This window comes from Aquarana catesbeiana, linkage group LG06 (assembly GCF_042186555.1).
Source record: "Aquarana catesbeiana isolate 2022-GZ linkage group LG06, ASM4218655v1, whole genome shotgun sequence".
Taxonomy (NCBI): domain Eukaryota; kingdom Metazoa; phylum Chordata; class Amphibia; order Anura; family Ranidae; genus Aquarana; species Aquarana catesbeiana.
This window is the reverse complement of record NC_133329.1, coordinates 98,636,731-98,658,145: the sequence shown is the minus strand read 5'-3', so window position 1 is coordinate 98,658,145 and position 21,415 is coordinate 98,636,731. Positions and strand designations below refer to the sequence as shown.

The 21,415-nt window shown below is 47.7% G+C and overlaps 1 long non-coding RNA gene across 1 annotated transcript; it reads right to left on the bottom strand.

Moving 5' to 3' along the window:
• Positions 1 to 1,532: 1,532 nt before the first annotated feature.
• Positions 1,533 to 19,794, bottom strand: LOC141147663 (uncharacterized). The gene is made up of 2 exons (XR_012245086.1): positions 19,693 to 19,794; positions 1,533 to 2,228 (listed from the first exon to the last, which is right to left on the bottom strand). It is a non-coding gene; the product is annotated as an uncharacterized lncRNA (long non-coding RNA).
• Between the last annotated feature and the right edge of the window lie 1,621 nt (positions 19,795 to 21,415).

Sequence of the window (21,415 nt, the reverse complement as noted above, 5' to 3'; positions counted from 1 at the left end):
CCGTGACCTCAAAGCTGATGGAGAGGGGCAAGGGGGGTCAAACAAGGATGCTATGTAGGCAACATCCTCCTTATCAGCTGATGATGTCATTGGTCATCAGGTAGAAGGTCGTAATGGTGCACAATGAGAACCTGTGGCTTTGTGACACTATAAGGAAGGCTTCATCCACCCGCCAGCTTGTATACAATTTTTTGGCAATTTTTAGGCATTTTGCCAAGGCACCACCTGGAGAAACCTCGGGGCACCCTGGTTGAAAAAGGCTGGTCTATTGATTAGAAGCCAGTGTAACATTTAGGCCTCATACACACGGACGTTTTAAAAAACGTGCTGTAAAGCTAGTAACAACACCTGGAAAAAAAGCAGCCTTAAAAACACGATTTTATTAGCGTTTTGATTTGGCGTCAATGCGTGTTCAACGTCGTTTGTAAGCGCTTTTTTAAAAAAAAACATCCCTCTGCTATTTTCCACTCCCAAATTACTCACATAAACATTTTTACAGCTTAAAAACGCTGACGCTAAAAAAACGTCGGTATAGCGCTGATGCGCGTTTATGAGCTTTTTTCGGCATCAAAACAGCTCTAGAGCTGGAGCCTCAGAATGCGCTGGTCCTTGGTTTTTTTTGGACCTTAAAAACGACCTTGCCTGTTACAGCTAAAAAAACGGCATGGAGTGTATGAGCCCACTGAATAACAGGGAGTGGCGTTCTTAAAGCGGTTGTATACCTTTTTTTTTTAACTTTTACCTACAGGTAAGCCTATAATAAGGCTTACCTGTAGGTAAAAAAAATATCTCCTAAACCTGTACAGTTTAGGAGATATTACCCTCGCAATGAGCCGCTGACTGCAGCGGCACATGCGCACAGGGGATTCTCGGCAGACAGCCCGGCAAACTCCGGAGCTTGCCGGACAGAAGTCTCCCACGCGCATGCGCGGGAGTGACGACATCGCGGCTCCGGCCACTCACAGCGCCGGAACCGCGATACCCGGAAGACGCGTCGAGGGGAAATGTCAGCTCCCTCGGCGTGGACCGGGTGAGATGCCGGCGCCTCGTTCTAAGGTAAGTATCTCATAATGAGCTAGTATGCGGTGCATACTAGCTCATTATCCCTTTTCCCTTGCAGGTGTAGAAAAAAAAACAAAAAAAAACAGCGGGTATACAACCGCTTTAAGCAGCAAAAAATCCGCTGTTAAAACGTCCGTGTGTATGAGGCCTATATAACTCATTTAGGAATCCTGCAAACCTTTTGGTACCTTCATTGCTCAATTATTAGAGGTCAATGTGAGAAATCATTTTCACAAGGCTGTTATTTTATTGCCATGGTTTATGCAGTTGGTTTCACACAGCCCACACCTCTTAGTGCAAAACTTGTGCTTTGCAGGGAAAATTCCCTTTTCTTTGGTTGCAGAGTGGGGAACCTGTATAAGTATCTCTTTTTCTCTCAGATTAGGAGGGACAGCTACAAGATTGCAGAACTCTTCTCACCTGACCAACACTTGATCAATCTAACTCTCCCCTGAAGTAGAAAACACACAGTGGTTTATATACAATTTATTTTTAAAAACCTGTAATAAAAGGTTAAAATCAAGACTCCTCAGACCGGGCCACGTTTTTCCAATTTTCTGCCGTCCAGTTTTGGTCAGCCTGTGCGGACTGCAGACTCAGTTTCCTGTTCTTGGCTGCCAGGTGTGGTCTTTTGGTGTAGCCCATCTGCTTCAAGGCCCGACGTGTTGTGCGCTCAGAGATGGTATTCTTCCTACCTTGGTTGTACCGAGTGGTTATTTCCGTGACTGTTGCCTTCCTATCACCTTGAATCAGTTTGTCAATTCTCCTCTGACCTTTGACATCAACAAGGCATTTTTGTCCACACAACCGCCGCGCACTGGATATTTTCTCTTTTTCGGACCATTCTCTATAAACCCGAGAGACGGTGGTGCGTGAAAATCCCAGTAGTTCAGCGGTTTCTGAAACGCTCAGACCAGCCTGCCTGGCGCCAACAACCATGCCACGTTCAAGGTCACTTAAATCCCCTTTCTTCCCCATTCTGATGCTCGGGTTTGAACTTCACTAAGTCTTCTTCACCACGTCTAGATGCCTAAATACATTCAGTTGCTGCCATGTGATTGGCTGATTAGCAATTTGTGTTACCAAGCAATTGAACAGGTGTACCTAATAAAGTGGCCGGTGAGTGTATATATCTTACCCTTGGGATTATTCTGGCTGTGAGTAATCTGAAAAAGAAAATAGAAAAGAAGATGTTACTGTTGGAAGGTCGAGGTAATAAACCAAAAAAATCATCTTCTCTCCGTCCCTCCTCATCATCCGAACCCGGCAATGCCTGCTCAGGTTTCAACAGTTTCAACAGATATACTGCGGCAGAAGGGCACGTACAGGAAGATTAGCGTACCTGTACATTGCCCCTCAAGAGGCGGCTTGCGGGCGCGCGCTCGCCCGCCGGGAGCATTGTGAGCGTGATCGCAGGTCCCGTGGACTCGATACCCGCGATCGTCTCAGTGAGGAAGAACGGGGAAATGCTAATGTAAACAAGCATCTCCCCGTTCTGCCTAATGACACTGTCACTGATCACAGCTCCCTGTAATCGGGAGTGTTGATCAGTGTCGAGTCACATGTAGCCCTTCCCCCCCACAGTTAGAATCACTTCCTAGGACACACTTAACCCCTACAGCGCCACCTAGTGTTAACCCCTTCACTGCCAGTCACATTTACACAGTATTCAATGCCTTTTTAATTGCACTGATCACTGTATAAATGTGAATGGTCCCAAAATTGCGCCAAAAGTGTCCGATCTGTCTGCCATAATGTCACAGCCCCGATAGAAATCGCTGCCATTACTAGTATAAAAAAAAATTATTAATAAAAATGCCATAAACTATCCCCTATTTTGTAGACATTATAACTTTTGCGCAAACCAATCAATAAACGCTTTTTCCGATTTTTTTGACCAAAAATATGTAGAAGAATACGTATCGGCCTAAACTAAGGAAAAAAAATGTTTTGATATATATTTTTTGGGGGATATTTATTATAGCAAAAAGTAAAAAATAATGCGTTTTTTTTTCAAAACTGTCGCTCTGTTTTTGTTTATAGCGCAAAAAATATAAACCGCAGAGGTGATCAAATACCATCAAAAGAAAGCTCTATTTGTGGGGGGAAAAAAACATCAATTTTGTTTGGGAGCCACGTCGCACGACCGCGCAATTGTTAGTTAAAGCGACGCAGTGCCGAATCGCAAAAAGTGCTCTGGTCTTTGGGCAGCCAAATGGTCCGGGGCTTAAGTGGTTAATGTGTTCAAAAACTTGAGTGGTTCTGATGACTTTTCATCTTGGCAAACAATCCGAAGACTCATCCGTTCCTCTAAAGACACTTTCACACGATCTGTCCGATTAGATCCACCTGTCAGGTTTTGAGGCGGACCTGATCAGACCTTGCAGCCTCCTATGGAGCGATGTCCGCTGACGCCCGCCGCTAGGGTTGCACCGATACCACTTTTTTAAGACCGAATACAAGTACCGATACTTTTTTCCACGTACTCGCCAAGACCAATTACTGATACTTTTTTGTAATGTCAAGTGACGGTTTTCAAAGCACAATATAGACGAATGATATCTTTTTTTATAATTATGAAAACTGAAGGGAACTGATTTGCAGCAATGACAGGTGGCACTGACTGATGGGCACTGATTTGCGGCAATGATGGCTGGCACTGATGGGCACTGATATGTGGCACTTACTGATGGGCACTTATATGCGGCACTGATGGCTGGCACTGACTGATGGGCACCGATTTGCGGCAATGATGGCTGGCACTGATATGTGGCACTTACTGATGGGCACTGATATGCGGCACTGATGGCTGGCACTGACTGATGGGCACTGATTTGCGGCAATGATGGGTGGCACTTATGGGCACTGATATGTGGCACTTACTGATGGGCACTGATTTACAGCACTGATAGGTGGCACGTATGGGCACTAATAGGTGGCACTTATGGGCAATGATATGTGGCACTGACTGATGGGCACTGATTTACAGCACTGATTGGTGGCACGTATGGGCACTAATAGGTGGCACTTATGGGCAATGATAGGTCAAACTGATTGGCAGGCAGTGGCGCTGAAATGCAGCACTGATAATTGCTGGCAGCCTGGCATGATAAAATTAAATCGAGAAAGAGTAGAGTATACAAGAGCCCATCTTTATACACCCTGCACTCGACCCCAGTAATGGCCCGTACACACGATCCGAATATCGTACGACAGATCGTATGACCGTTTTCGCTTAATAATCGCAAGTAGAAATAGAATAGGTTAAGTCACGAAAATTCTTGTACGACTGAAAAAAAAAAAAAAAATCAGAAGTGATGTCCTGTGTTATAATGTATTTGTATTGTATTTTCAGGCAACAAGTATACTGACTAAACGAAAATCGTACGATGTGGAATCGTACGAGGAAAATTTTCGTGCATGCCCGATCGAATGATATAGGATGAACGGTCGCGATCGGCTGTCGAAAGTAGTGTACACACGATCCGAATATCGTACGATTCTTCCTCGGACGACAGTTTTCGTGCGATATTCGGAACGTGTGTACGGGCCATAAGCCTAGTCAGAATTCAGTAGCGGACATCTTGTTACACCCAGCCCAAATAGTTAGTAGAGCTGCACGATTAATCGTCAAGAATCGTTATCGTGATTTTTTTCCCCATTGCGATCTTGACAAAAGTGTTTCACGATTCTGTCTATGCAAAGAATTCTCTCTGTTCTTCTGAAGCCTCAGCCATCAAAAGAAAGGAAGAAAAAAAAAAAACGGGCAGTCTGCCAAGAATCACAACATTCTTTATCAGTGAAACTTAAGTATAAACATTGTAACAATTTGTCAATGGAATAGACTTTGGTGTGTAAAAGAAGTAAGTTTAACCACTTAAACACTAAACCTTTTTCTGACATTTGTTGGTTTCAAGTTAAAATCTTTTTTTTTTTTTGCTAGAAAATTACTTAGAATCCCCGAACGTTATATATATTTTTTTAGTAGAGACCCTAGAGAAAAAAATGGTGGTTGTTGCAATATCACATTGTATTTGCGCAGCGGTCTTTCAAATGCAATTTTTTTGGAAAAAATTACTTTAATGAATTAAAAAAAAACAAAAAAAAACAAAAAAAAAAACTAACCAGTAAAGTTGGTGTAGCGGGTAGCACTTTCGCCTAGCAGTAAGAAGGGTTGCTGGTTCGAATCCCAACCACGACAATACCTGCTTGGAGTTTGCATGTTCTCCCTGTGCCTGCATGGGTTTCCTCCGGATACTCCAGTTTCCTCCCACACTCCAAAGACATGCTGGTAGGTTAATTGGATCCTGTCTAAATTGTCTCTAGTATGTATGTATGAATGCGAGTTAGGGACCTTAGATTGTAAGCTCCTTGAGGGTAGGGACTGATGTGAATGTACAATGTATATGTAAAGCGCTGCGTAAATTGACGGCGCTATATAAGTAACTGAAATAAAAATAAAGTTAGCCCAATTTTTTTTGTATAATGTGAAAGACTTTACGTTGCAAGAAACGTGATCTTTTTATTCTAAGCAAAAAAAAATTGTGATTCTCATTTTGGCCAGAATCGTGCAGCTCTGTTAGTGAACTATATGGGCTGGGTGTAACAAGATGTCCGCTGCCGCCTTGTGACTGCAGGCTTACTGAGGCCGAGTGCAGGGTGTGCAAAGATCGAGCGCCGCGGTTTAAGTGTCTGACGAAGACTCGGGCCGTCACTTCTGTTATCGATTCTGATGGGCGGCACATGCGGCTGCGACCCACATCCCTGCCCCCATAAGCTTCCCTTCCGCTGCAAGGACTCGCTCTCACTGTGCCAGGACTCGAGCTCCGTTCCACCTTCTCCACCCTCTGACTTCCGGGAGACTCGGCATGTAAAAGGTATCAGGTGAAGCATTGGGAACATTTGCCCGAGTACAAGTACTTGGGCAAATTCTCGGTATCGGCACCGATACTCAGGGCCGATCCTAGGGTCACAGGCGCCTGGGTGCAGAAATATTTCTGGCGCCCCCACGTGGGCGTGGTCATCTTACCAACACCTCCCCTTTACAAATGTTTCTATGGCAACGACTCAAACACGGAGATGTTCCCCTAAGAACTCTTCGTTACCCTGGGATCCTCCCATGATCTTTTAACAATAAAGAAAATACAGGAAGAGCGTACACTAATGAGACCTGGAGTGGAGTCTCTCTGATGCAGACAGAGAGGGCTTCTGTTAGAGAATCTGTTAGAAAGAGCCCCCAGACATAGTACAGGAGATGGTCAGAGACTGCAGACATGGTACAGGAGATGGTCAGAGACTGCAGACATGGTACAGGAGATGATCAGAGACTGCAGACATAGTACAGGAGATGGTCAGAGACCGCAGACATGGTACAGGAGATGGTCAGAGACTGCAGACATGGTACAGGAGATGGTCAGAGACTGCAGACATGGTACAGGAGATGATCAGAGACTGCAGACATAGTACAGGAGATGGTCAGAGACTGCAGACATGGTACAGGAGATGATCAGAGACTGCAGACATAGTACAGGAGATGGTCAGAGACTGCAGACATAGTACAGGAGATGATCAGAGACTGCAGACATGGTACAGGAGATGATTAGAGACTGCAGACATGGTACAGGAGATGATCAGAGACTGCAGACATAATACAACAGATGGTCAGAGACTGCAGACATGGTACAAGAGATGATCAGAGACTACAGACATAGTACAGGCGATGGTCAGAGACTGCAGACAAAATACAAGAGATGATCAGAGACTGCAGACATAGTACAGGAGATGATCAGAGACTGCAGACATAGTACAGGAGATGGTCAGAGACTGCAGATATGGCACAGAAGATGGTCATAGACTGCAGACATGGTACAGGAGCTGGTCAGAGACTACAGACATAGTACAGAAGATGGTTAGAGACTGAAGACATAGTACAGGAGATGGTCAGAGACGGCAGACATGATATAGGAGACGGTTAGAGACCGAAGGCTTAGTACAGGAGATGGTCAGAGACTTCAGACATAGTACAGGAGATAGTCAGAGACCGCAGACATAGTACAGGAGATGGTCAGAGACTGCAGACATAGTATAGGAGATGGTCCGAGACTGCAGACATGATACAGGAGATGGTCCGAGACTGCAGACATAGTACAGGTGATGATCAGAGACTGCAGACATAGTACAGGAGATGGTCAGAGACTACAGACATAGTACAGGAGATGGTTAGAGACTGCAGACATAGTACAGGAGACGGTCAAAGACCACAGATATAGTACAGGAGAAGGTCAGAGACTGCAGACATGATATAGGAGACAGAGACTGCAGACGTAGTACAGGAGATGGTCAGAGACTGCAGACATAGTACAGGAGATGATCAGAGACTGCAGACATGGTACAGGAGATGATCAGAGACTGCAGACATGGTACAGGAGATGATCAGAGACTGCAGACATGGTACAGGAGATGATCAGAGACTGCAGACATAATACAACAGATGGTCAGAGACTGCAGACATGGTACAAGAGATGATCAGAGACTACAGACATAGTACAGGAGATGGTCAGAGACTGCAGACATAGTACAGGAGATGGTCAGAGACTGCAGATATGGCACAGAAGATAGTCAGAGACTGCAGACATGGTACAGGAGCTGGTCAGAGACTACAGACATAGTACAGGAGATGGTTAGAGACTGCAGACATAGTACAGGAGATGGTCAGAGACTGCAGACATGATATAGGAGACGGTTAGAGACCGAAGGCTTAGTACAGGAGATGGTCAGAGACTGCAGACAAAGTACAAGAGATGGTCAGAGACCCCAGACATAGTACAGGAGATGGTCAGAGACCGCAGACATAGTACAGGAGATGGTCAGAGACTGCAGACATAGTATAGGAGATGGTCTGAGACTGCAGACATGATACAGGAGATGGTCCGAGACTGCAGACATAGTACAGGTGATGATCAGAGACTGCAGACATAGTACAGGAGATGGTTAGAGACTGCAGACATAGTACAGGAGACGGTCAAAGACCGCAGATATGGTACAGGAGATGGTCAGAGACTGCAGACATGATATAGGAGACGGTTAGAGACTGCAGACATAGTACAGGAGATGGTCAGAGACTGCAGACATAGTACAGGAGATGGTCAGAGACTGCAGACATAATACAAGAGATGATCAGAGACTGCAGACATAGTACAGGAGATGGTCAGAGACTGCAGACATAGTACAAGAGATGGTCAGAGACTGCAGACATAATACAGGAGATAGTCAAAGACTGCAGACATAGTATAGGAGATGGTCAGAGACTACAGACATAATACAGGAGATGGTCAGAGACTGCAGACATAGTATAGGAGATGGTCAGAGACTGCAGACATACTACAGGAGATGGTCCGAGACTGCAGACTAAGGATGAGCTCCGGCGTGTTCGCAAGCTGCACTTGCAGAGCCCACCAGGAAGTCGGCAATGCTCAGCGCTAATCACAGGCAGTGACACATTTCCCAATCTCTGCAGCCGCACATTGGGAAATGTCTCACTGCCTGTGATTAGCGCTGTGCAGTGCCGACTTCCTTGCAGCTTGCGAACACGCTGGAGCTCATCCTTACTGCAGACATAGTACAGGAGATGGTCCATTAGACCCCTTTCACACTGGAGGCGTTTTTCAGGCGCTTCAGTGTTAAAAATAGCGCCTGGAAAAAGCCCTATCTACAATCCCAGTGTGAGAGCCCGAATGCTTTCACACTGGAGCAAAGCACTGGCACGACGTCCAAAAAATTCCTGCAAGTAGCTTCTTTGAGTCGCTTTAGGAGCGGTGTATACACAAAGCACCCTGCGCACCCCGGGTAGGATCGGCCCTGGTAGGGATGGTGTTCTTAGGGTCATAATCAGCATTTTTCTTCCTCCAAACACGGTGAGTCAAGTTAATACCAAAGAGCTCAATTTTGGTCTTGTCTGACCATAGCACTTTCTCCCAATCCTAATCTGAATCATTTAGATGTTCATTGCAAAAACTTCAGACGGTCCTTTACATGTACCTTCTTGAGGAGGGGGACCTTGCGGGTGCTGCAGGATTTCAATCCACGGCTACGTATTGTGTTACCAATGGTTTGTTTGGTGACTGTGGTACCAACTGCCTTGAAATCATTCACAAGCTCCTCCCGTGTAGTTCTCGGCGGATCCCTCACTTTTCTCATGATCATCCTCACCCCATGAGGCAAAACCTTGCATGGAGCTTCAGACTGAGCAATCGATGGTTTTTTTGTATTTATTCCATTTGCGAATAATCGCTTCAACAGTTGTCACCAAGCTTCTTGCTGATGGTCTTGTAGCCCATTCCAGCCTTGTGCAGGTCTACAATCTTATTCCTGACGTCCTTTGACAGCTCTGTGGTCTTGGCCGTAATCAGGCCCGGATTTACACCCTTTGCCACCGCAAGGCCGGGTCCTTCAATGCCATCCCCCCCCCCCCCACACACACACACACCACACCATCATTCTCGTCCTTTATCGATGACTGCTACAATAGATCAATTAAAAACATATCTCCACTATATACTCCCCCCTCTATCATCTCTATATACTCCCCTCTATCGTCTCTATATACTCCCCTCTATCATCTCTATATACTCCCCTGTATCATCTCTATATACTCCCCTCTATCATCTCTATATACACCCCTCTATCATCTCTATATACACCCCTCTATCATCTCTATATACACCCCTCTATCATCTCTATATACACCCCACTATCATCTCTATATACTCCCCTCTATCATCTCTATATACACCCCTCTATCATCTCTATATACACCCCTCTATCATCTCTATATACTCCCCTCTATCATCTCTATATACACCCCTCTATCATCTCTATATACACCCCTCTATCATCTCTATATACACCCCTCTATCATCTCTATATACACCCCTCTATCATCTCTATATACTCCCCTGTATCATCTCTATATACATCCCTCTATCATCTCTATATACACCCCTCTATCGTCTCTATATACAGGTATACAGGCAGGCCAGGACGGTATACAGGCAGGCTAGGAAGATATACAGGCAGGCTAGGACAGTATACAGGCAGGTCAGGACAATATACAGGCAGGCCAGGACGGTATACAGGCAGGCTAGGACGATATACAGGCAGGCTAGGACAGTATACAGGCAGGCCAGGGCAATATACAGGCAGGCTAGGATGGTATACAGGCAGGCTAGGACGGTATACAGGCAGGCTAGAACGGTATACAGGCAGGCTAGGACGATATACAGGCAGGCTAGAACGGTATACAGGCAGGCCAGGACGGTATACAGGCAGTCCAGGACGGTATACAGGCAGGCCAGGACGGTATACAGGCAGGCTAGGACGGTATACAGGCAGGCTAGGACGATATACAGGCAGGCTAGAACTGTATACAGGCAGGCTAGGACAGTATACAGGCAGGCTAGGACGATATACAGGCAGGCTAGGACGGTATACAGGCAGGCTAGGATGATATACAGGCAGGCTAGGATGATATACAGGCAGGCTAGGACGGTATACAGGCAGGCTAGGACGGTATACAGGCAGGCTAGAACGGTATACAGGCAGGCTAGGACGGTATACAGGCAGACTAGGACGGTATATAGACAGGTTAGGACGGTATACAGGCAGACTAGGACGGTATATAGACAGGTTAGAACAGTATACAGGCAGGCTAGGACGGTATACAGGCAGGCTAGAACGGTATACAGGCAGGCTAGGACGATATACAGGCAGGCTAGAACAGTATACAGGCAGGCTAGGACGATATACAGGCAGGCTAGGACGGTATACAGCCAGGCTAGAACGGTATACAGGCAGGCTAGGACGATATACAGGCAGGCTAGGACGGTATACAGGCAGGCTAGAACGGTATGCAGGCAGGCTAAAACGATATACAGGCAGGCCAGGACGGTATACAGGCAGGCTAGGACGGTATACAGGCAGGCTAGAACGGTATACAGGCAGGCTAGGACGATATACAGGCAGGCTAGAACAGTATACAGGCAGGCTAGGACGATATACAGGCAGGCTAGGACGATATACAGGCAGGCTAGGACGGTATACAGCCAGGCTAGAACGGTATACAGGCAGGCTAGGACGATATACAGGCAGGCTAGGACGGTATACAGGCAGGCTAGAACGGTATGCAGGCAGGCTAAAACGATATACAGGCAGGCCAGGACGGTATACAGGCAGGCTAGGACGGTATACAGGCAGGCTAGGACAGTATACAGGCAGGCTAGGACGATATACAGGCAGGCTAGAACAGTATACAGGCAGGCTAGGACGATATACAGGCAGGCTAGGACGATATACAGGCAGGCTAGGACGGTATACAGGCAGGCTAGAATGGTATACAGGCAGGCTAGAATAGTATACAGGCAGGCTAGGACGATATACAGGCAGGCTAGGACGGTATACAGGCAGGCTAGAACAGTATACTGGCAGACTAGGACGATATACAGGCAGGCTAGGACGGTATACAGGCAGGCTAGGACGGTATACAGGCAGGCTAGAACAGTATACAGGCAGACTAGGATGATATACAGGCAGGCTAGGACGGTATACAGGCAGGCTAGAACGGTATAAAGGTAGGCTAGGACGATATACAGGCAGGCTAGGACGGTATACAGGCAGGCTAGGACAGTATACAGGCAGGCTAGGACGATATACAGGCAGGCTAGAACAGTATACAGGCAGGCTAGGACGATATACAGGCAGGCTAGGACAATATACAGGCAGGCTAGAACGGTATACAGGCAGGCTAGGACGATATACAGGCAAGCTAGAACAGTATACAGGCAGGCTAGGACGATATACAGGCAGGCTAAAACAGTATACAGGCAGGCTAGGACAATATATACAGGCAGGCCAGGACGGTATACAGGCAAGCTAGGACGGTATATAGGCAGGCTAGAACGATATACAGGCAGGCTAGGACGGTATACAGGCAGGCTAGGACAATATATACAGGCAGGCCAGGAAGGTATACAGGCAAGCTAGGACGGTATACAGGCAGGCTAGAACAGTATACAGGCAGGCTAGGACGATATACAGGCAGGCCAGGACGGTATACAGGCAAGCTAGGACAGTATACAGGCAGTCTAGGACAGTATACAGGCAGGCTAGGACAATATACAGGCAGGCCAGGACGGTATATAGGCAGGCTAGGACGGTATACAGGCAGGCTAGAACAGTATACAGGCAGGCTAGGACGGTATAAAGGCAGGCTAGGACGGTATATAGGCAGGCTAAGACGGTATACAGGCAGGCTAGAATGGTATACAGGCAGGCTAGAACAGTATACAGGCAGGCTAGAACAGTATACAGGCAGGCTAGGACGGTATACAGGCAGGCCAGGACGGTATACAGGCAAGCTAGGACAGTATACAGGCAGGCTAGGACAGTATACAGGCAGGCTAGAACAGTATACAGGCAGGCTAGGACGATATACAGGCAGGCCAGGACGGTATATAGGCAGGCTAGGACGGTATACAGGCAGGCTAGAACAGTATACAGGCAGGCTAGGACGATATACAGGCAGGCTAGGATGGTATATAGGCAGGCTAGGACGGTATACAGGCAGGCTAGAACGGTATAAAGGTAGGCTAGGACGGTATACAGGCAGGCTAGGACGGTATACAGGCAGGCTAGGACAGTATACAGGCAGGCTAGGACGATATACAGGCAGGCTAGAACAGTATACAGGCAGGCTAGGACGATATACAGGCAGGCTAGGACAATATACAGGCAGGCTAGAACGGTATACAGGCAGGCTAGGACGATATACAGGCAAGCTAGAACAGTTTACAGGCAGGCTAGGACGATATACAGGCAGGCTAAAACAGTATACAGGCAGGCTAGGACAATATATACAGGCAGGCCAGGACGGTATACAGGCAAGCTAGGACGGTATATAGGCAGGCTAGAACGATATACAGGCAGGCTAGGACGGTATACAGGCAGGCTAGGACAATATATACAGGCAGGCCAGGAAGGTATACAGGCAAGCTAGGACGGTATACAGGCAGGCTAGAACAGTATACAGGCAGGCTAGGACGATATACAGGCAGGCCAGGACGGTATACAGGCAAGCTAGGACAGTATACAGGCAGTCTAGGACAGTATACAGGCAGGCTAGGACGATATACAGGCAGGCCAGGACGGTATATAGGCAGGCTAGGACGGTATACAGGCAGGCTAGAACAGTATACAGGCAGGCTAGGACGGTATAAAGGCAGGCTAGGACGGTATATAGGCAGGCTAAGACGGTATACAGGCAGGCTAGAATGGTATACAGGCAGGCTAGAACAGTATACAGGCAGGCTAGAACAGTATACAGGCAGGCTAGGACGGTATACAGGCAGGCCAGGACGGTATACAGGCAAGCTAGGACAGTATACAGGCAGGCTAGGACAGTATACAGGCAGGCTAGAACAGTATACAGGCAGGCTAGGACAATATACAGGCAGGCCAGGACGGTATATAGGCAGGCTAGGACGGTATACAGGCAGGCTAGAACAGTATACAGGCAGGCTAGGACGATATACAGGCAGGCTAGGATGGTATATAGGCAGGCTAGGAGGGTATATAGACAGGTTGGAACAGTATACAGGCAGGCTAGGAGGGTATATAGACAGGTTAGAACAGTATACAGGTAGGCTAGGACGGTATATAGGCAGGCTAGGAGGGTATATAGACAGGTTAGAACTAGGGTTGCCACCTTTTCTTCGAGCCAAACCCGAACACTTCAGCAGGGCTTGGCATTTTTTTGTAGCATACGTTATGAGTTTGTAAAATACCCGGGACACCTCTGTGTGCCCTAGGGGGGTAGTAATGCGGCACGCGCAGCAGTGAACAGTGGGTGTAGACAATTGCATATAGTGCAGGCGTCCGTAATGTACAATATAATGTATATGTAGTGTGTAATGTTTGGTGGGAAGCCTCCCAGTGTAATATTGGGGGGTGGTCTCCTGGTGTGTGTGTGTATGATAGATAGATAGATAGATAGATAGATAGATAGATAGATAGATAGATAGATAGATAGATAGATAGATAGATATGGTGGGGAGGGGGAGTGGTAAGGACTGTATGTATGGGGGAACTCTGATGTAAGGGGGGCTCTGGTGACGAGATCACCTTATATCAGAGTTCCCGTTTATGTAATTGTCCACAGAGTTCCAACTTGCATTTAAAATGAAACTCTAATGTGGGGAGGGGGGGGGACTCTGGTCACCATAGAGCACCTTCCACAGAGTGAATGCACTAAGGTAAGGTGGGGGGGTTACTGATATAAGGGGTAACCTTTATATCAGTGCCCCTTTACCTTACTGCATTCACTGCCCCCTACATTAGTGATCCCCCCTCAGACTGGCCTTGCTACGCTGTCACTGACCACCACTCAGGTGCACTGTGCAGGGCTCAGTCAGATGGTCCTCTCTGGGCTCCAGCTTGGTGGCTCTCGTTTCAGCCTATATTACACTACGAGACTGTGCGGCCATAATACAAGAGATGATTAGAGGCTACAGACATGATACAAAGGATGGTCAGAGACTGCAAACATACTACAGGAGATGGTCAGAGACTGCAGACAAAGTACAGGAGATGTTAAGAAACTGCATACATGATACAGGAGATGGTCAGAGAGTGTGCGGACATCGTACAAAAGATGGCCAGAGACTGCAGATATAGTACAGGAGATGGTCAGAGACTGCAGACATAGTACAGGAGATGATCAGAGACTGCAGACATAGTACAGGAGATGATCAGAGACTGCAGACATGGTACAGGAGATGGTCAGAAACTGCGTACATGATACAGGAGATGGTCAGAGACTGCAGACATAGTACAGGAGATGATCAGAGACTGCAGACATAGTACAGGAGATGATCAGAGACTGCAGACATGGTACAGGAGATGGTCAGAAACTGCGCACATGATACAGGAGATGGTCAGAGACTGCAGATATAGTACAGGAGATGGTCAGAGACTGCAGACATAGTACAGGAGATGGTCAGAGACTGCAGACATAGTACAGGAGATGGTCAGAGACTGCAGACATAGTACAGTAGATAGTCAGAGACTGCAGACATGATACAGGAGATGGTCAATGACTGCAGACATAGTACAGGAGATGGTCAGAGACTGAAGACATGATACAGGAGATGGTCAGAGGCTGAAGACATGATACAGGAGATGGTCAGAGGCTGAAGACATGATACAGGAGATGGTCAGAGGCTAAAGACATGATACAGGAGATGGTCAGAGAGTGTGTGGACATGGTACAGGAGATGGTCAGAGACTGCAGACAAAGTACAGGAGATGGTAAGAAACTGCATACATGATACAGGAGATGGTCAGAGAGTGTGCGGACATCGTACAAAAGATGGTCAGAGACTGCAGACATAGTACAGGAGATGGTCAGAGACTGCAGACATGATACAGGAGATGGTCAGAGACTGCAGACATAGTACAGGAGATGGTCAGAGACTGCACACATAGTGCAGGAGATGGTCAGAGACTGCACACATAGTACAGGAGACAGTTAGAGACTGCAGACATAGTACAGGAGACGGTCAGAGACTGCAGACATGGTACAGGAGACGATCAGAGACTGCAGACATGGTACAGGAGACGATCAGAGAGTGCAGACATAGTACAGGAGACGATCAGAGACAGCAGACATAGTACAGGAGATGATCAGAGACTGCAGACATAGTACAGGAGACGGTCAGAGACTGCAGACATAGTACAGGAGATGGTCAGAGACTGCAGATATAGTACAGGAGATGGTCAGAGACTGCAGACATAGTACAGGAGATGGTCAGAGAGTGTGTGGACATGGTACAGTAGATAGTCAGAGACTGCAGACATGATACAGGAGATGCTCAGAAACTGCGTACATGATACAGAAGATGGTCAGAGACTGCAGACATGATACAGGAGATGATCAGAGACTGCAGACATGATACAGGAGATGGTCAGAGAGTGTGTGGACATGGTACAGGAGATGGTCAGAGACTGCAGACAAAGTACAGGAGATGGTCAGAGACTGCAGACATAGTACAGGAGATGGTCAGAGACTGCAGACATAGTACAGGAGACGGTCAGAGACTGCACACATAGTGCAGGAGACGGTCGGAGACTGCACACATAGTACAGGAGACGGTCAGAGACTGCAGACATAATACAGGAGACGGTCAGAGACTGCAGACATAGTACAGGAGACGATCAGAGACTGCAGACATAGTACAGGAGACGATCAGAGACTGCAGACATAGTACAGGAGACGGTCAGAGACTGCAGACATAGTACAGGAGACGGTCAGAGACTGCAGACATAGTACAGGAGACAGTCAGAGACTGTAGACATAGTACAGGAGATGGTCAGAGACTGCAGACATAGTACAGGAGACGGTCAGAGACTGCAGACATGGTACAGGAGATGGTCAGAGAGTGTGTGGACATGACACAGGAGATGGTCAGAGACTGCAGACATGATACAGGAGATGATCAGAGACTGCAGACATAATACAGGAGATGGTCAGAGATGGCAGACAAAGTACAGGAGATGGTCAGAGACTGAAGACATGATACATGAGATGGTCATAGAGTGTGCGGACATAGTACAGGAGATGGACAGAGACTGCAGACATAGTACAGGAGATGGTCAGAGACTGCAGACATAGTACAGGAGATGGTCAGAGACTGCAGACATAGTACAGGAGATGGTCAGAGACTGCACACATAGTACAGGAGATGGTCAGAGACTGCACACATAGTACAGGAGATGGTCAGAGACTGCACACATAGTACAGGAGATGGTCAGAGACTGCACACATAGTACAGGAGATGGTCAGAGAGTGTGTGGACATGATACAGGAGATGGTCAGAGAGTGTGTGGACATGATACAGGAGATGGTCAGAGACTGCAGACATGATACAGGAGATGGTCAGAGATGGCAGACAAAGTACAGGAGATGGTCAGAGACTGAAGACATAGTACAGGAGATGATCAGAGACTGCAGACACAATACAGGAGATGGTCAGAGATGGCAGACAAAGTACAGGAGATGGTCAGAGACTGAAGACATGATACATGAGATGGTCATAGAGTGTGCGGACATAGTACAGGAGATGGTCAGAGACTGCACACATAGTACAGGAGATGGTCAGAGACTGCACACATAGTACAGGAGATGGTCAGAGACTGCAGACATAGTACAGGAGATGGTCAGAGACTGCACACATAGTACAGGAGACGGTTAGAGACTGCAGACATAGTACAGGAGACGGTCAGAGACTGCAGACATGGTACAGGAGACGATCAGAGACTGCAGACATGGTACAGGAGACGATCAGAGACTGCAGACATAGTACAGGAGATGATCAGAGACTGCAGACATAGTACAGGAGATGATCAGAGACTGCAGACATAGTACAGGAGACGGTCAGAGACTGCAGACATAGTACAGGAGATGGTCAAAGACTGCAGACATAGTACAGGAGATGGTCAGAGACTGCAGACATAGTACAGGAGATGGTCAGAGAGTGTGTGGACATGGTACAGTAGATAGTCAGAGACTGCAGACATGATACAGGAGATGCTCAGAAACTGCGTACATGATACAGAAGATGGTCAGAGACTGCAGACATGATACAGGAGATGATCAGAGACTGCAGACATGATACAGGAGATGGTCAGAGAGTGTGTGGACATGGTACAGGAGATGGTCAGAGACTGCAGACATAGTACAGGAGATGGTAAGAAACTGCATACATGATACAGGAGATGGTCAGAGAGTGTGCGGACATCGTACAAAAGATGGTCAGAGACTGCAGACATAGTACAGGAGATGGTCAGAGACTGCAGACATAGTACAGGAGATGGTCAGAGACTGCAGACATGATACAGGAGATGGTCAGAGACTGCACACGTGGTGCAGGAGACGGTCGCAGACTGCACACATAGTACAGGAGACGGTCAGAGACTGCAGACATGGTACAGGAGACGGTCAGAGACTGCAGACATAGTACAGGAGATGATCAGAGACTGCAGACATAGTACAGGAGACGATCAGAGACTGCAGACATAGTACAGGAGACGATCAGAGACTGCAGACATAGTACAGGAGACGATCAGAGACTGCAGACATAGTACAGGAGACGGTCAGAGACTGCAGACATAGTACAGGAGACGGTCAGAGACTGCAGACATAGTACAGGAGACGGTCAGAAGAAACTGCAGACATAGTACAGGAGACGGTCAGAGACTGCAGACATAGTACAGGAGATGGTCAGAGAGTGTGTGGACATGATACAGGAGATGGTCAGAGACTGCAGACATGATACAGGAGATGATCAGAGACTGCAGACATAATACAGGAGATGGTCAGAGATGGCAGACAAAGTACAGGAGATGGTCAGAGACTGAAGACATGATACATGAGATGGTCATAGAGTGTGCGGACATAGTACAGGAGATGGTCAGAGACTGCACACATAGTACAGGAGATGGTCAGAGACTGCACACATAGTACAGGAAATGGTCAGAGACTGCACACATAGTACAGGAGATGGTCAGAGAGTGTGTGGACATGATACAGGAGATGGTCAGAGAGTGTGTGGACATGATACAGGAGATGGTCAGAGAGTGTGTGGACATGATACAGGAGATGGTCAGAGACTGCAGACATGATACAGGAGATGGTCAGAGATGGCAGACAAAGTACAGGAGATGGTCAGAGACTGAAGACATAGTACAGGAGATGATCAGAGACTGCAGACATAATACAGGAGATGGTCAGAGATGGCAGACAAAGTACAGGAGATGGTCAGAGACTGAAGACATGATACATGAGATGGTCATAGAGTGTGCGGACATAGTACAGGAGATGGTCAGAGACTGCACACATACTACAGGAGATGATCAGAGACCGCAGACATAGTACAGGAGATGATCAGAGACTGCAGACATAGTACAGGAGATGATCAGAGACTGAAGACATAGTACAGGAGATGGTCAGAGACTGAAGACATAGTACAGGAGATGATCAGAGACTGCAGACATGGTACAGGAGACGGTCAGAGACTGCAGACATGATACAGGAGATGATCAGAGACTGAAGACATGATACATGAGATGGTCATAGAGTGTGCGGACATAGTACAGGAGATGGTCAGAGAATGCAGACATAATTGGGCTGAAATTGCACCCAGGTCACATATGAATCGCACAGAATGCACAGCGCGTTCCTGTGTTTTCATAGTGTGAACCTGCCCTGTGACCTGGAACCCACATTTTGCTCCACTAACTTGCTTGGAAGGGGGGCACTAGTATGGGCACCTGGAGCAATTTTCCACATCTCTTGTGGGGTGCCAAGGGCCACCCCCTCTGTGGCAGACATCATCTCTTTAATATTGGGGGGAGAGGATATGTGCTAAGGGGTCTGGATTTCATATCCAAGCCCCCTTATAGCACAGGTACTAAAGTGCCCCCTAGAAGATATCCCCCCCTCCCCAAATTACTCATAGTGAACTGTAGGCTAGTTCCCCCCTCACCCACTTGTTCATGCCCCCCATCCTCTGGAAGACTCACTGTGGATTAGTTGATAGATGATCTCTGTCCAGCAGCGTTGTCGGCAGCATGGAGAGCTTTCCCCTCCCCTCCTCCTCCTCTGTGTACACAGGAAAACAACACAGCAGGAGGAGGAGGGGCGGGTTCACCCCACAGCATTCTCTCTGCACTGTGTCTGTGTCCTGCAGCTGGGGACAGCGGGGAGAGATGTCGGGTCTGCGCTGTCATAAAAAGTGGATCTCACGGGCGGTGTGCCATGCTGGCACAAAGATACCCCGCACAAGCTGCGGGAATTCCATTACTATGATTCGCCGGGGAAGTTAATTAGAGGGCCGCCTGTGTAGGCAAGGCGCGCCGCACAGGGAGCCACAGATGGGTCTGAATAATGTGCCCGGGTCTCAGGCGGCCAGAGACCCGGACACATGTTTCAAAACCCGTACTGTTCGGGTGAATCCCGGACTGGTGGCAACCCTAGTTAGAACAGTATACAGGCAGGCTAGGACGGTATACAGGCAGGCTAGGATGGTATACAGGCAGGCTAGGACGATATACAGGCAGGCTAGGACGGTATACAGGCAGGCTAGGACGATATACAGGCAGACTAGGACGGTATACAGCCTGGTTAGGACAATATACAGGCAGGCTAGGATGGTATACAGGCAGGCTAGGACGGTATACAGGCAGGCTAGGACGATATACAGGCAGGCCAGGACGGTATACAGGCAAGCTAGGACAGTATACAGGCAGGCTAAGACAGTATACAGGCAGGCTAGGACGATATACAGGCAGGCCAGGACGGTATATAGGCAGTCTAGGACGGTATACAGGCAGGCTAGAACAGTATACAGGCAGGCTAGAACAGTATACAGGCAGGCTAGAACAGTATACAGGCAGGCTAGGATGGTATTTAGGCAGGCTAGGAGGGTATATAGACAGGTTGGAACAGTATACAGGCAGGCTAGGACGGTATAAAGGCAGGCTAGGACAGTATATAGGCAGGCTAGGATGGTATACAGGCAGGCTAGAACGGTATACAGGCAGGCTAGGACGGTATACAGGCAGGCTAGAACAGTATACAGGCAGGCTAGGACGATATACAGGCAGGCTAGGATGGTATACAGGCAGGCTAGAACAGTATACAGGCAGGCTAGGACAATAGATACAGGCAGGCCAGGACGGTATACAGGCAAGCTAGGACAGTATACAGGCAGGCTAGGACAGTATACAGGCAGGCTAGAACAGTATACAGGCAGGCTAGGACGATATACAGGCAGGCCAGGACGGTATATAGGCAGGCTAGGACGGTATACAGGCAGGCTAGAACAGTATACAGGCAGGCTAGGACGATAAACAGGCAGGCTAGGATGGTATATAGGCAGGCTAGGAGGGTATATAGACAGGTTAGAACAGTATACAGGTAGGCTAGGACGGTATATAGGCAGGCTAGGAGGGTATATAGACAGGTTAGAACTAGGGTTGCCACCTTTTCTTCGAGCCAAACCCGAACACTTCAGCAGGGCTGGGCATTTTTTTGTAGCATACATTATGAGTTTGTAAAATACCCGGGACACCTCTGTGTGCCCTAGGGGGGTAGTAATGCGGCACGCGCAGCAGTGAACAGTGGGTGTAGACAATTGCATATAGTGCAGGCGTGCGTAATGTACAATATAATGTATATGTAGTGTGTAATGTTTGGTGGGAAGCCTCCCAGTGTAATATTGGGGGGTGGTCTCCTGGCGTGTGT